General features: G+C 34.1%; 1 long non-coding RNA gene across 4 annotated transcripts; it reads left to right on the top strand.

The window, feature by feature from the left end:
• Positions 1 to 332: 332 nt before the first annotated feature.
• Positions 333 to 3046, top strand: LOC141710643 (uncharacterized). Of its 4 annotated transcripts, none has more exons than XR_012571000.1 (6): positions 333 to 529; positions 651 to 936; positions 1027 to 1529; positions 1617 to 1768; positions 1866 to 1927; positions 2845 to 3046. It is a non-coding gene; the product is annotated as an uncharacterized LOC141710643 (long non-coding RNA). The 4 variants fall into 4 exon arrangements; XR_012570999.1 differs by having other exon boundaries at positions 651 to 1291; positions 1378 to 1529; XR_012570997.1 differs by having other exon boundaries at positions 651 to 1529.
• The last annotated feature ends 13569 nt before the right edge of the window (positions 3047 to 16615 follow it).

Below are 16615 nucleotides of genomic sequence, written 5' to 3'. Positions count from 1 at the left end.
ACTACAAGAAAAAGTTAAATAGACATCACACATTAGACATCAGTTACTAACGCCACTGATGTTAAAATATATAATAACATCACCCCGCGTTAATCTGATGTCTTTGTTGTTTGAAGACATCAATTATTTAATAACCGATGTTTAAAATTGACTAAAAAAATTCAACTCGCGCCCACTTCAGTTTATTTCCCCCTTAATCAAAATTGTTAAAATTTTCCCTCTTTGATACCAATTATTTTCCCACTCTTCTTCATAGAAACTAAATTAACTCTCATCTCTCTCTCGTCTCTCATAAATCTCTCTCTCGTCTCTCAATTCCATCCCATCTGAAACTCTTCATCTCTCCCTCTCATCTCTCACTACTATAAATCACTTGCACAACCACTCACCTCTGCTCTACTTACTACAACCTGCACTCACTTTTGTTCCACTCCCCTCCGCCATGTTCAACTCTATTCGATTTGTCGAAACTCGACTCTCACTCATTCGATTCGTTCGAGTAGATACTCAATTCAATTTGTTTGAATCGGTATGTGGGTAAGATAAAAAATTTATGTGTAAACTTGGATTATTAGTTCAATTAAGTTTTAAATTGGGGATTTTTTAAACTGAAAACCCTAATTTCTTTAATATATTTTTCTTACTTTTAGTTGGATATTTGTTTGACTCGATTGAGGATCTGGTTTCTATGGTGGGAACGAAGGAGATGAGGCTCACAGTTGTTAGTATTTAAATGTTGTAGTGGGACTGAGCACGGTACTGTGTCCTTCTATTTTGTTGTAGTGAAATCTTTGTTTTACCGTATAATCAGGCTTGATACTTATTGCTTAATTTGGGAATTACTATTGTATGTTCTATAAGGAGAAATTTGTGAGGTGTTATGAAGTTGGAATTAACAAGACTGCTACTGTTGAAACTATGGCTAATTATTTACAGGTTCTGCCTTCTCCTTTTAGTTAGTATGAGTTTATGAGCTTGCATTTTTTAGTAAAGTTGTAGATTTGAAATTTTACGGTTTATAATTAGTTTATGATGAGGTACTTGGTAGAGATTGGGATGCAGAAACGGAGAGTATAATATTTTGTGATGATATAGTTCACCCTTTGGGCCTTATCAATTATGAATTGGGGGTATATCTCACTTTGTCACAGCTCTATTCTACACTAGCCCTATAGCTCTATTCTAGCTAGAACATACCGTATCATCGAAATTTGGCAGTGAGTTTAAAGATACATAAGTTCCATATCTTGTGAACCTTATTTCTTCTCCAAATTTGTCGGTACAGACGCAGGTAACCTCCCCCTCCTGTCCTTAAAATATTTTACTTCACTATTAAACCAAATGATATATTGTTACAACAGATGTTCTTATGTGTAGGCTCTGTATACATTGATTAACATAGCCAAAGCGTATCCCGAAACTTGCAATGCTATGATATAAAATAAAGCAACCACTTTGAATTGTTAGAATATGCTTGTGGGCTTTTGGCAGTCTTTTTTCAGATTTCACCAAATCTACTCTCTGATAAGGTACCTTATCAACTAGTCAGTTTTTTCCTTTAAATCTAAATATAATATTGACATGTTTGGTCTAATCATCTTAAATTATCTTGACAGATGCCAAAAGTTATTAGTACTATTAGCACCGCCATTGAGTATCGACGATCCTGGTCGGTAATTGTGAATGTATCTCTAGCGCTTTTGATTCTCTCTGACCAGGGATTGGTGGAAACTGGAACTTCAGTCATCCGTCTTCTCAAGCTGATTAAGTCAGTAGATTTTTTCTATTGTCTCTTTCGTCAAATTTTGTACCAATTTTTATTTATCCTGTTTACATGTGTTGTTGACATCGAGAATATTTTGTAGTTACTTCTGCCCTTCGAACAATTGGAAACTATATGAGATGGGGAAATGATGAGGATATCCAGGTATGGTCAAGTGACTAATTCTTTATGCTAGCCACACGTTCCACTTTTGGGCTACCGAAGTTCTTCTCTTTGGTAATATAGACTTGATAAAGATATAAAATGATCCAGTATAGTCCTCTTCACACCAAAGGTTTCGAGTTGGTTACTTAGAATGGTATCTACCTCGTGAGTCATAACATTTAGCTAGATCCGCTACTACTGTGTGTTGTTAGAAGCGTCATCACAGCATCAAATCTCACCTGTCAAGGCTTCACTACTGACTTTAAGATTCAGAAGTTGGATCTTAGACTATATAGCTAGAATAGAGCTATAGGCCTATTTTGTGTTGATATAGAGCAGAATAGAGTAGAGTATAATGCATCTCAGAAAGGTTTACATATCTTGGTCTTGTGTTGGTGACAATAAAATGTGTTGGTGCTAGCTAGTTTATCTTTACCATGAATTGCAAGGCTAGTACCTCTATACTGTGCTAAACCAAATAAACATACTCAACATAGTTTACTCATGAGTGTGGACCTTAAAACTGTGTTTGATTTGTTTAGTTTTAGGATGATATGTGGTTTTAGCATCATATTAGGTCTGAATGTGTTCTGTTTATTTTTGTGATAGCCTATGGTTTTAGTATCCTACTTCCTTCTGTAAATTGTATATATAGCTCAAACCTTGACAAAATAGTAAGGGATGATATGTGGTTTTAGCATCATATTAGGTCTGAATGTGTTCTGTTTATTTTTGTGATAGCCTATGGTTTTAGTATCCTACTTCCTTCTGTAAATTGCATATATAGCTCAAACCTTGACAAAATAGTAAGGCAATTGTATATGGGATTAGATTATTGCTTCCTATAAGTTCTGAGCTAGTTCAATCCAAACCTACCAAGCGAATCACCTCTATTAAATGTCTGATCAATTGTGCAGGAGATAGCCACATCACGTAAGACTGCAGCTCTACCGGAATAGTGAATTCCCTACCAACATGACACAAATAAGAAAAAGCTGATAGCAAGGTTACTCTGATTGACTTCAGGAAACGAGCTCTACTGCGGATCAACATATTGACAATTTGAGTTCGATAGAATAGGCTTATGCTATTTATGTTTGTTGTACTCACTCATGTGAGAATGAGAATATTGGATTTTTGTTGTTAATAATAAATTCATTTTTGGTTTTTTCGCGCAAAAAGTAATTTGGTGCACTTAGGAAACTGATATAAAAAATTGAATATACATCACTTTATTATGGAAAATCGATGTAAAAGAATCAAATATGCATGTCTAAGAGGAACACATACATCACTTTTTTTTGTATTAAATTCGATGTCTAATTGGCCGGATAGATATCATCTTTTCTGAAAAAAACCGATGTCTAATGGGGTAAAAGACATCGGTGTATGGCCGATGTCTAGAATAGACATCACCGACATCAACATCGGTTATGAAACAACATAGACATCGGCCAGAAACCGATGTCTATTGGCCAGATTCTTGTAGTGTGTATCCGCCTCCTGACACTCCACCCGTGAAAGGTGATGATCCTTCTTCTTCTGAGTAGGTATGCCTAGATTCCTTGCTATTACCTTTACTGAGGAAAGTGAAATTTCTATGTTTGGGGGTGATAGTTAAGGAATATTTGTGTGTGAGTCCATATAGATGCATATTTATGATAATTTAGTTGATATAGTTTACATATTTGTCATGTAGTTATTTGTTTTTGTTTTTGTTTTGCGTATTTGTTATCATGTTAGCATGTTGTATATAGTTATATTAGAATTATATCATGATCCATTAGTTTGCTTTTTCGATTGGTTTGTGATGTTTATTTGAGTGTAATGATGTCGTATAGAGGAATGTTAAGTCCTAACGAATTGATTTGTATGCTAGAAACAAGAAAATTTTCACTAAGTCTTATAGGTTGCTTGAGTGCTAGATCATGATCATGACTTGTTTGTTTGTCGATGTTTAATCACTTGTTTATGTCTAGAATTTATGTTGTTCTCTTAGTGACAAAATAACATGGATTTTTAAAATTGGAGAAAAACATTGGATATTAATGCTAGTTGTGGCTAGGTGTCAAATGGCTAGTAGCTGGCTCATATTTATAAGAGTAGTCTAGGGTTGAGCGAGATGGAGTGAAACACACTCATTCAAAAATTATTGGAAAAAAAGAAAAAAAAGGAAAAGAAAAAAATATGTGTTATGCATAATTGATCTCGAGTGGGCTCTTTAATACTCGAGCTATTAAGTTCTAGGGGACTTTGTGCCTAGAGACCTAAGGCTTTTGTAGTCTGGGATCCGCTAACCTAACGCTCGCTACATGGGTATTATTGTATAAATCTTTTTTGGACCTCGCTCATTGCACGATCAAATAAGCATGTTTATGTTTTTTATGTGTTATCAATAAAAGCATGAATCTTTGTATAACTCTGATAAAATTGAAGTGTTGTCAGTTATTTTGTGTTTTCATTTATTCTTTTTATAACCTTGTGATTATCTCGACTAGAGGTGAGATATGATTATTGGTCTAGTTTCGAAAGTATATCTGTTAAGCAATTGCACACACACATGTTTTGGTTTGTGAGTTGATTTATGAGATTTGATTGAACTTTGTGTGAATAATTGCATTCATTGAGATGTTGCTTATTGATTGATTGGTTTAGTTATTCTGGGGGGATCATTGCATTCATGTTAGTTGCATTTATGCATTTTTATTTCTTATTTTTGAGTGTGTTATTCTTGAGGACAAGCATTAATTAAAGTTTGGGGGTGTGATAAGTGGAATTTATATCCACTTCGAATGCTTCGTAAAGGCTTGAATTGGTGTTTTGTACTCAAGAAGTCTGTGTTTTTGATATTTTTTCGTAGTATTTTGCATTTTAGGGCATATTCAAAAGAAGGAATGGATATTGCATGTTTTATGCTTAAAAGAGTGTTTGGATGGAACCTCGGTCGATTGCGCACAATACACCAGCACGAGAATGTCAAGAAAGCAGAAAAATTCAGATTTTCCAGAAGCTCTTGGCGGCCGCGCTGGTCTTGGGAGCGGTCGCGCCCATTTGGCAGGAAGTGAGCGCACCCGCGCTGGTATGCGGGGCGGCCGCACTATGTCGGGATTTCAGAATCCTGATTCTATTATAAGATTGGTTTGCAGGACTCCTGATCTGTTGGGCTGGTATTTAAAGACTTCTAAATGACGTATTTCATATAAAAGAGCAAGGAGATAGGAGCAAAGACCTAATAGCATAATACAACGAAGGAGAAGAAGATCTTATTTTCTTTGTTGTTTTAACCTGATACTCTTGTTAACATACTTTATTATTATTATTATTATTCACTTATTATTATTCACATAAGCTGGACATCCCCAAATCTTAACATGTTTAAGACTCGGTTTCCTTTCTTTCCATATCTCCTATGGAGTTTGAGGAACAGATTTGGAAGGCACCTTATTCAGTAAATATGATGAAGTTTCCAATGCATAACCCCACAGGAATACTGGAAGATTCACATAGCTTATCATGGACCGAACCATGTCTAACAAAGTTCGATTTCTCCTTTCAGATACCCCATTCAACTGTGGAGTATATGGAGGAGTCCACTGGGAGACTATAACATTTTCTTTGAGATAAGCTAGTAAATCTCCATTCAAGTATTCACCACCTCGATCTGATTGAAGAGTTATAATACTATGTTTGGTTATTTCTCCACTTCATACTTATATTCTTTGAACTTTTCAAAGGCTTCAGACTTGTGTTTCATCAAATACACATATCTGAATCTAGATCGATCATCTATGAAAGCAATGAAGTATGAAAATCCACCTATGGCTTGCGTAGACATTTGTCCACATACATCTGTGTGTACCAATCCTAGTATATCTGCAGCCCTCTCTCCATGTCCAGTAAATGGAGATTTGGTCATTTTACCCAATAGACAAGACTCGCATGTAGGATATGATTCAAAATCAAAGGTGTCAAGTAACCCTTCCTTATGCAATGTCCACGGTCTATTTTCACTAATATGACCAAGTCCATAGTGCCACAAGAAAGTGAGATTTTCATCATCCCTTTTTCTTTTATTAGTATGTTCAATTTTTAGTAAATTATGCTCTACGTCACATACATACAGACCATTGTTTAAAATACCACTTCCATAAAGAACGTTATCTCTAAGAATTGAACATTTATTATTCTGAATAACAAAGAAAATCCATCCAAGTCTAACATGGAATAGAAATAATATTCCTCACAATCGAGCGAACAAAATAATAATTAGTTAGAACAATAGTCTTGCCCATAGGCATATATAAATGAAATGATCCTACAGCTTCAGCAGTAACTCTTGCTCCATTTCCCATCCGTAGAATCACCTCCTCTTCTTCAAGAGTCCTACTTCTCCTTAGTTCCTGCAATGAATTGCAAATATGAGAACCACAGGCGGTATCTAATACCCAAGTAGAAATTTGACTTAGTGACATATTAACTTCGATCATGAACATACCTGAATCAGAAGCGGTAGTCTCACTACCCTTCTTCTTCTTCAATTCTGCAAGGTAAATCTTGCAGTTCCTCTTCCAGTGCCCCACCTTGTTACAGTGAAAGCAAACAACTTTGCTCATGGGGTCTTCAGCTTTTGGTGGAACCGGCTTTTTCTCACCTACTTTCTTCTTCTTGGAAGGGTTCTTCTTCCTTTTTTTAGGATTGAAACCTTCACCAATTAGAAGAACAGAACTCTTCTTAGGTGAAAATTCGATTCCGCAGTCTTCAATATGTTGTGGAGTTCAGGCAGGCTGACATCCAGCTTATTCATGTGAAAGTTCACAACAAACTGCGAGAACAAACTCGGAAGTGATTGCAAGACCAAGTCTTGGCTCAGCTCCCCATCCATGGCAAAACCAAGTTATCCGGGATGTTCAATCAAATTGATCATCTTAAGTACATGGTCATTCACAGATGATCCCTCAGACATCCTACAACCAAACATTTCCTTCGATATCTCATATCGAGCTGTCCTCCCTTCCACATCATAGAACTCTTGTAGATGCATAAAGATAGTGTGAGCATCCATATGCTCATGTTGCTTCTGTAGCTCAATAGCCTCTTCGAAATAAAATAGTTCAACTTTATCACAAAATTATCTGAGAACGAAACAACATAGTCACCTCCTCAAACACTTGTAATTCCCTTTTGTTACCTAAATGCTTCTACTTCTTCGTTGGACTTGGATCTTAGGTCTTAGATCTTGGGTCTTTCCTTTTTCTAATGAAACAAAGATGAGTAACTCCTTGTTGGTATACCTAAGATTTGTGTCTTAGAACAAGGATCACCTCACTTCAGTATGTGAGGGCTCTGACAAAGATAATGATGTTGGTGGAGATTAGTTACGTTCACATTAGTGAACTAAATGCTTAAAAAACCTTTTGGACTTGACATTTTAGTGATCTTTTTGATTTTCATCTAAACTTTAGAATAATATGTTTATTTTTTAAGTTTGGAAGTTGTGGTTGGGTTGCTTTTGATTCCCGTCATTTTTTGATATAAATATTTTATTTATATATAAGTACTTCTCGTAGTAATGAATAGAATACAGAATTGAAACAAAATGTCCATAATTTCTATCAATATACCCATTTTCTACGGTGCTTACCTTTCAAAAACCCCATAGTTCCCACCATCTTCTAGCCAATTCTTACCACATTCATAACCGACGGTACGAAATGTGTGGTCGGAAATGATTTCCAGCATGATCAAAAAACCCGACATACCATGTGCCGTGGATGGTTCCCACCATTCACGGGGCATCTAACTTGAATGCCTCCCACTCCACGTTGGACTCCATGTTGGATTATAGGTCCGTATCATGCGGCTGTACACATCAACATGTGAGTCCCACATTGACTGTGGCCATCTTCATTTTCCACCAATGACATTTCCCACTTAGGCATTTCCTCCCATTCTCGGCCATTTCCAACCGATTTATTGGTAGTAAATGACCGTATTTTTGTAATGATATGAGGGTTCTACCCTAGCTTCCACTTTACAAGAACGAATTTACAAGATCTAGCTCAATATTTCCGCACGGATGCCACCAACCAACTTTTAAATCGAACAAATTATCTCAAATTAGAGAAGTTAGAATAAGAACACCCATCAAAAGTATGTGGTGAAATTGCAAGCCTATTAGAAGGAAAATACACTAAAGGCACGAGTAGCGGTTGCCCCTCTAACAACATTTTATTATTGAAGAAGGGGTTGATGCCTCCACTTGATCCCTCCACCTCATGGCAACTATTGAGTAGAAGTCTTCTTTTTGCTCATACATCACTTTGAAGTACTATAGATTTTATTAAATTTCAATCCCAACATATGAATCACTTACTTTTATCTCATCCTCTTGCTATTATGTATACTATACAACTAGAAAAGTATGTAACTAATAAAGAAGAGCAGAACCTACTACTTTTATACCAACTTATGTGAAAGCTAATTCTCAAGATCATGAACTTTATCTGGTACATTATTTAATGCAAGATATTAATCCAACACAAAATTATTACAAAGAAATGTATGTACTATAGACTATGTTTTATCTATAGTAGAACAGACCGGCAAAAACATAAATATGGGCAATATTATTAGTTACATGCATGCGGCATGCCTATAACCAGCCTAATAAAATACACCAGAAGTACTAAGTAGAAAAAGTTTGGATCTTTGAATCAGCACACACATTATTAATCAACATAGATCCCAGAGCAGTCTCATTAGAAGACATCATCATTCTGCTGTTATCAATAAGAAGATCATTTCCTTCTTTGGATGGTGTCTTTGCTGAAGAGCATTCCTGTTCACGTAGAACTTGTAGGAGTTGGAGGTGAAGTCTTCCGCTGCTCGTCACACAGTATTGTGGGAGCATTGATCTCTTCTTTCTAGGAACTTTGAAGCGGAAAGGCAATGGCAACTCTAAACCTTTATCATTACCTTGAGCTCTAGTTGGTAAACTTAGTAAGATTTAAGAAAACTTGTTATTATTATATATACTTGTGAAAAAGAGACAACTAGATTCAGCTAAAGCACCTAAACAAGAAAAAAGAAATTACCTTTGGTAAAACACTCAACACAAATTTTATTGTGACAGTTCTCTACTTTCTAGTAAGTACTTTATTTTTCTAGGTGCACCAGTATAAAACACTAAATGTATGCAATTTTTTAGTGATAGAAATATAATTATTATTCTTATATGAATAAAAATTGAAATATAAAGAATCTTTAAATTTTTTTAAAAATTATTTGCCAGTAGCAAATTTGAATAAAAATAATGAAAGATAAATGATATGTGGTAGGTAGCTATGAGAATGAATTTGGGAGATGAAAAATATGTTGTCAAATATTGTGATGTAGTGGGAGGACATATTCATGGTCTAGTTGAGGCAAGACCCTCTGTGTTTTTTATTGTTTGTGAATATATATATACTAAAATTCACAATTAAATAACTATAAAAATAATTAGACTACACTGAATTTCACAGTACAATTCATGATTTTGTATAAATAATGAGGCAATAAAACAAGAAAAGAAATAGGATACATATACACTAACATCTTAAAACAGCTACCACTGTGTTTCCTACCTCTCACTTATTTTATAAACTCCTTATAAATTACAAATGTACTAAGAATATTTTACATATTGTTTATTTGAAAATTGTAATATTATCAATTAGCATATAGTAAAAGGCACAAAACAATCTACTAGATTGGCCTACAATTTCTTTTAGCTTTTAGGGAATGACCTTGATTTTCTTTGTATATGCGTAGACAAAACTTAAAACTTCTGCCACGTCAATATATAATGGTAAACAAGAATCTTTAAACTCATGTTATGTGATATGTAATTGTAGATATAAATTTATGAATTGGTCACCAACAAAGCTTTTTGTAGATCTAAACAGTTCTCAACATTTCACCATACTAAAATTTATCTGACATAACCTTGTAGACTACTAAGATGGTAAAATCTGATTTGAAACTTTACTCCACTAAAATGTTATTTTCATTTTTGTTTGCCAGGATTGCTAGAGAAATCCTTGAACTAGCTTCTAAATTCTAATATAAATCAATCAACTAAACTTATTCATATCATCTTTCAAGGTGTTGAAACACAGGTCCGATTTCCAAACTCATATTAAAAATAAATCCGGTTTGAGGAAAATGCTTTATATTAAATTTGAAATTTTAAAAAATTCTTAATTAGAGGGGCTATTAACTTATTAGGGGAAGGCTTTATATTAGATATGAAATTTTAAAAAGTTTAATTGATTGGCCTTTATCTCAGTCACTCAAAAGCATCAACTTGTGACAAGATGGGTTTTGTGCTCCTCTTGAGACCATTAGCTCCCCAATACTTATAATAAAATTCTAATACTTGCACAATATAAACCATAATCAAAAAACAAAAGATTGCTAGATAATTTTCGATTTAAAATAGAACAAAATGAAAGAAAAAAAAATCTTATGCAAGTTATGTATAGATCTATAGGATGGATGATGAATAATGTACCTTGTGCACAAATCTTAATATGTGCAGTCATCTTAGTATCTGCAGTCGATCTTCTCTCTGATCACACACTTATAAACTCTTTTTTTCTTTCTTATCTCTCTTACTTACAAGTTTGTTTTAATATTTTAAAGTCTCAATACAAGGTGTAAGAAATAAATAAGGACTTCTTTTAGCTCATCAAAGAAAAAAAATAATGAATTGCTTTGTCATTTTATATCTTATTTAAAATCTATAAGATCTTAAAGTATCAACATGTAACCAACTATTATTACATAGGTATCTTATTGATTTAACAAGTCTTTCAATATATATTTTAGAATATAATGTTTGATTTTTACAAGCATATCACAATTCTATAGAATCAAAATTATTATTTCTTATTTATTTTTGTGAATTATAATATTTATAAAATAATTTTATTTACAAAACTAAGAATTTTAAAGGTGGATAAAAAATTAAATATCACACTAGTTGTGTAATTAATGCCACGTCATCTTAAAACTTTCAATATATAAAAATTAAATATCACACTAGTTCTTTGTATATCCTCAGACAAAACTTAAAACTTCTGTCAGGTCATCTTATTATTGTAAAGAAGAATCTTGAAAATTATGTTATGTGATATGTAATTGTAGACATAAATTTGTAAATTGGTCACTAACAAATCTTTTTCTAGATCTAAACAATTCTCAACATTTCACAATACTAAAACTAATCCCAATAGTGACATAACCTTGTAGACTACTAAGATCATATAACCTGCTTTGAAACTTAACTCCACTAAAATGTTATTTTCATTTTTGTTTTCTACTATTGCTCGAGAAATCCATGAACTAGCTTCTAAATTTTAATATAATTCAATCAACTAAACTTATCCATATCATATTTCAAGGTGTTAAGACACAGTGATTATTCACTCTATTTTTCTGTCAGTTTTCCAACTAATTTTAAAAACAAATCCCGAGGGAAATGCTTCATATTAGATGTGAAATTTTTAGAAATTCTTAATTAAACGGGCTATTATCTTATTAGGGGAAAGGATTTATATTAGATATAAAATTTTAAGAAGTTTAATTGACGAGCCTTTATATGAGTCACTCAAAAGAATTAACTTGTGACAAGATGGGTTTTGTTCTCCTCTCCCCACCATTAGCTCACCAAATAATTATAATCAAATTCTAATACTTACACAATCTAAACCATAATCAAAAAACAAAAGATTGCTAGATAATTTTCGATTTAAAATAGAACAAAATGAAAGAAAAAAAAATCTTATGCAAGTTATGTATAGATCTATAGGATGGATGATGAATAATGTACCTTGTGCACAAATCTTAATATGTGCAGTCATCTTAGTATCTGCAGTCGATCTTCTCTCTGATCACACACTTATAAACTCTTTTTTTCTTTCTTATCTCTCTTACTTACAAGTTTGTTTTAATATTTTAAAGTCTCAATACAAGGTGTAAGAAATAAATAAGGACTTCTTTTAGCTCATCAAAGAAAAAAAATAATGAATTGCTTTGTCATTTTATATCTTATTTAAAATCTATAAGATCTTAAAGTATCAACATGTAACCAACTATTATTACATAGGTATCTTATTGATTTAACAAGTCTTTCAATATATATTTTAGAATATAATGTTTGATTTTTACAAGCATATCACAATTCTATAGAATCAAAATTATTATTTCTTATTTATTTTTGTGAATTATAATATTTATAAAATAATTTTATTTACAAAACTAAGAATTTTAAAGGTGGATAAAAAATTAAATATCACACTAGTTGTGTAATTAATGCCACGTCATCTTAAAACTTTCAATATATAAAAATTAAATATCACACTAGTTCTTTGTATATCCTCAGACAAAACTTAAAACTTCTGTCAGGTCATCTTATTATTGTAAAGAAGAATCTTGAAAATTATGTTATGTGATATGTAATTGTAGACATAAATTTGTAAATTGGTCACTAACAAATCTTTTTCTAGATCTAAACAATTCTCAACATTTCACAATACTAAAACTAATCCCAATAGTGACATAACCTTGTAGACTACTAAGATCATATAACCTGCTTTGAAACTTAACTCCACTAAAATGTTATTTTCATTTTTGTTTTCTACTATTGCTCGAGAAATCCATGAACTAGCTTCTAAATTTTAATATAATTCAATCAACTAAACTTATCCATATCATATTTCAAGGTGTTAAGACACAGTGATTATTCACTCTATTTTTCTGTCAGTTTTCCAACTAATTTTAAAAACAAATCCCGAGGGAAATGCTTCATATTAGATGTGAAATTTTTAGAAATTCTTAATTAAACGGGCTATTATCTTATTAGGGGAAAGGATTTATATTAGATATAAAATTTTAAGAAGTTTAATTGACGAGCCTTTATATGAGTCACTCAAAAGAATTAACTTGTGACAAGATGGGTTTTGTTCTCCTCTCCCCACCATTAGCTCACGAAATAATTATAATCAAATTCTAATACTTACACAATCTAAACCATAATAAAAAAAAAAGATTGCAAGATAATTTTGGATTTAAAATAGAACCAAATGAAAGAAAAAAAAATTAAATCTTACACAAGTGATGTATAGATCTATAGGATGGATGATGATAATGTACTTGGTGGATACATCTTAGTATGTGCACTCTATCTTCTCTCTCTGATCACAATTGAAAACTCTTTTTCTTTCTTATCTCTGTTGTAAACTCTTTTTTTTCCATACATATACCTAACTTCTTACAATGCAAATACTCGTGTTTATAGTAGATGATGTAAGTATGAAAGTAAAAACTAATGAAAAACACTTGCGCTCAACTTATGAATATACTAGGTGTTTGTTTGTTAAAACTGAAAAATAAGCTTTGCTCGGAATAATGTTCCCTTGCCTTCAAAAAAAAATAAGCGATTACAAGAATTTAAAGTAGATAACCACACGCTGGTGGTAGCCAGAAAATAGTTAATTACATAATAGACTCCTATCTACAGGCCACTACTTGATGATTGTATCTTATTCTTCTAAATATACTCTAACGACTAGACGACTGATTCAAACAACTCTGAACTACACAATTTATTCAAATAAAATATTATTCAGACACCAAGTTTAGATTAACTAATTTCCAACACATTCCCCCTGTAATCTAAACTTACTTGGCCAGGTTCTTTATTCCCAGTAGTTTCCTCATCTCTTCGAACTTTGTTGTTGACATAGCTTTAGTGAGAATGTCTGCACACTGCTTCTCAGATCTGATATAACTAATCACAATTTCCCCACGATTCACACATTCACGAATAAAGTGATAATGCACATTAATGTGCTTACTCCGCCCATGGAAAACAAGATTTTTCGCCAAATCTATGGCTGACTTATTATCAATGTAGATTGTCACGGGTCCTGGAACTATATCTGTAACTTGACTCAACAATTTCTGCAACGAAATACCTTGGCATGCTGCTGCAGTTGCAGCCATAAACTCTACTTCACAGGTTGATAATGCCATACACCGTTGTTTCTGCGAGATCCAAGTTATCAAGCTTTCATTGAGATAGAACGCCATCCCACTCGTACTTCTCCTGTGAGTACAACTGCTTGCATAGTCGCTGTCGGTAAACCCAGTCAACATATGATTAACAGTGCCTTTCATGTACTTTAAACCATACTCCAGTGTTCCTTTGATATAATGTAGTACCCTTCTTGCTGCATTCAGGTGTAAAATGGTAGGTTTCTCCATAAACCGACTTATTAGTCCTACAACAAACGAAATATCAGGCCTCGTATGTGCCAGGTACCGTAAATCTCCAATTAGGCTCTTAAACATAGTTGGATCAACTGTTTCCCAGTTTCATCCTTATGCAAAATCAGCTTCGGATCCATAGGATATTTTGTTTCATTACAATCTTGCATACCTGCTTTTTCAAGCAACCTTTTTGCATAAGCCGTTTGCTTCAACTCAGTACACCCCTTCCTCTGTTCAACCTCGATGCCAAGATAGTATACCAGTTTCCCCATATCACTCATGTCGATTTCGGTACGCATTTGATCTTTGAATTTGATTATATTAGCAACACTTGTTCCGGTTACTAATAAATCATCAACATAAACACCAACAATAAGAGATTCATTACCTTCTCGCTTTGTGTAGACGGCATGTTCATACGGACACTTTACAAATCCCAACTTCTCAAGGAATTTCTTCAACCAAGCATACCAAGCTCGTGGAGCCTGCCTTAAGCCATATAAAGCCTTTAACAATCTGTAGACTTTGTGTTCCTCATTTTCTTTTTCGTATCCTTGTGGCTGCTTCACGTAAACTTCCTCTTGTATGTCACCATTTAAAAAAGCTGACTTAACGTCCAAGTGATGAACTTCCCATTCGTTTTTCACAGCCAATGCTAACAATAAACGTACTGTTTCCATCCTCGTAACTGGTGCAAATGCTTCTTCGAAATCAATACCTTATTTCTGAACATATCCCTTGGCGACAAGCCTTGCTTTATACTATGTAATCGCTCCATTTATATCCCTTTTAATTTTGAATACCCATTTTAAACCAATTGCCCTGTGACCTGGTAGCAACTCGGTCAGAACCCAAGTTCTGTTTCTCTCAATTGAGTCCAGTTCACTATCCATAGCTTTCTTCCATTCAACTTCCTGTGTTGCCTTTTCATAGCTGCTAGGCTCCTCAATACTTATTAACAATAGATCATCTGCAATCTCTATTTGTTCTGTGTCGTCATATATCTCGCTAAGTAATCTGAACCTCCCTGGTGCACTTCTAGTTGCAGATGATTCTGTACTTTCATTTCCGGCAGTCATCTCTGAATTACTAGACATAGCAGAGTTTCGTGACACACTTGATTGAGTAGGTGTTGCTGGCTCCGAAGTGTTTGCAGAAAACTGCTCATTTTCACTGCAATCACCTTCACTGCAAGTGCTTTTGATCACAAAGTTCCCTGCAACATGGTCTGGAAAACTCACTTCACCTGCAATTCCTTGTTCTTTCCAATCCCAGAAATTTCCTTCTTGAAACACCGTATATCTGCTTATGTGTAACGTTCCACTGCTAGGATCATACAAATGATCTGCCTTTGTTCCTGGTTCCTTACCCAAGTATACCACAGGTTTACTTCTATCATCCAATTTCCTGGTATACACCGCCGGTATCTTCATGTATGCAACACAACCAAACACTTTGATGTGACTAATATCTGGTTTTCGTCCACACCAAGCTTCATATGGAGTTTTCCCCTTCAGCATTTTAGTTGGCAAACGATTCAGAATATATATTGCATGTCGTGCTGCCTCACCCCACATATAAGACGCCATCTTTGAACCTTTGAGTAGACTCCTTGTCATAGCTGCTACTGTACGATTCCTTCGCTCCACAACTCCATTTTGTTGTAGAGTGTACGGAGCCGTATAGTGCCTTTGAATGCCCATACTTTCACAAAACGAATCGAACTCAAGGCCACAGAATTCTCCTCCCCTATCGGTTCTCAGAATCTTTATTTTATTTTCCGTTCCTCTTTCAACCAGTGCTTTAAACCTTTTGAATGACTCGAAAGCTTCACCTTTTATTTTTAACATATATATCCACATTTTGCGTGTACAATCATCGACAAGTAAAAGAAAGTACCTGTTCCCTGCTAGCGTTGAAGGAGTTATAGGTCCACAGATGTCTGCATGAATTAATTCTAGTGGCTTCTTTGCTGTGAATAGTGCCTGGGATGGGAATGACTTTCGAACCTGTTTGGACATTAAGCAACCCTCACATTTCCTCTTTGGCTGTAAAAAATTAGGAATTCCAACTGCCATCTCTTCCTTGGACATCAATTTCATTGCTTTAAAGTTAACATGTCCGAGGCGAGTATGCCACAGCCATGTTTCCTCCTTAGCCTTTGATAACCAACACATTGACCTGTTTTCCTCGAGACTAATCTTATACAGTCTATTTACAGATCTCTGAACTCTCATGAGCAGCGTTTCTCCTTGCTTATAAACCCTAAATTGATCTTCTTCCAGTACCACTTTGCAACCCTCCTCAGATAATTGACCTAGGCTCAATATATTATTACACAATGTTGGTATATAATATACATCATGCACATTC

This window comes from Apium graveolens, chromosome 3 (genome assembly GCF_009905375.1).
Source record: "Apium graveolens cultivar Ventura chromosome 3, ASM990537v1, whole genome shotgun sequence".
In the NCBI taxonomy this organism is placed as follows: Eukaryota; Viridiplantae; Streptophyta; class Magnoliopsida; order Apiales; family Apiaceae; genus Apium; species Apium graveolens.
This window is presented reverse-complemented; position numbering and strand designations above follow the sequence as displayed.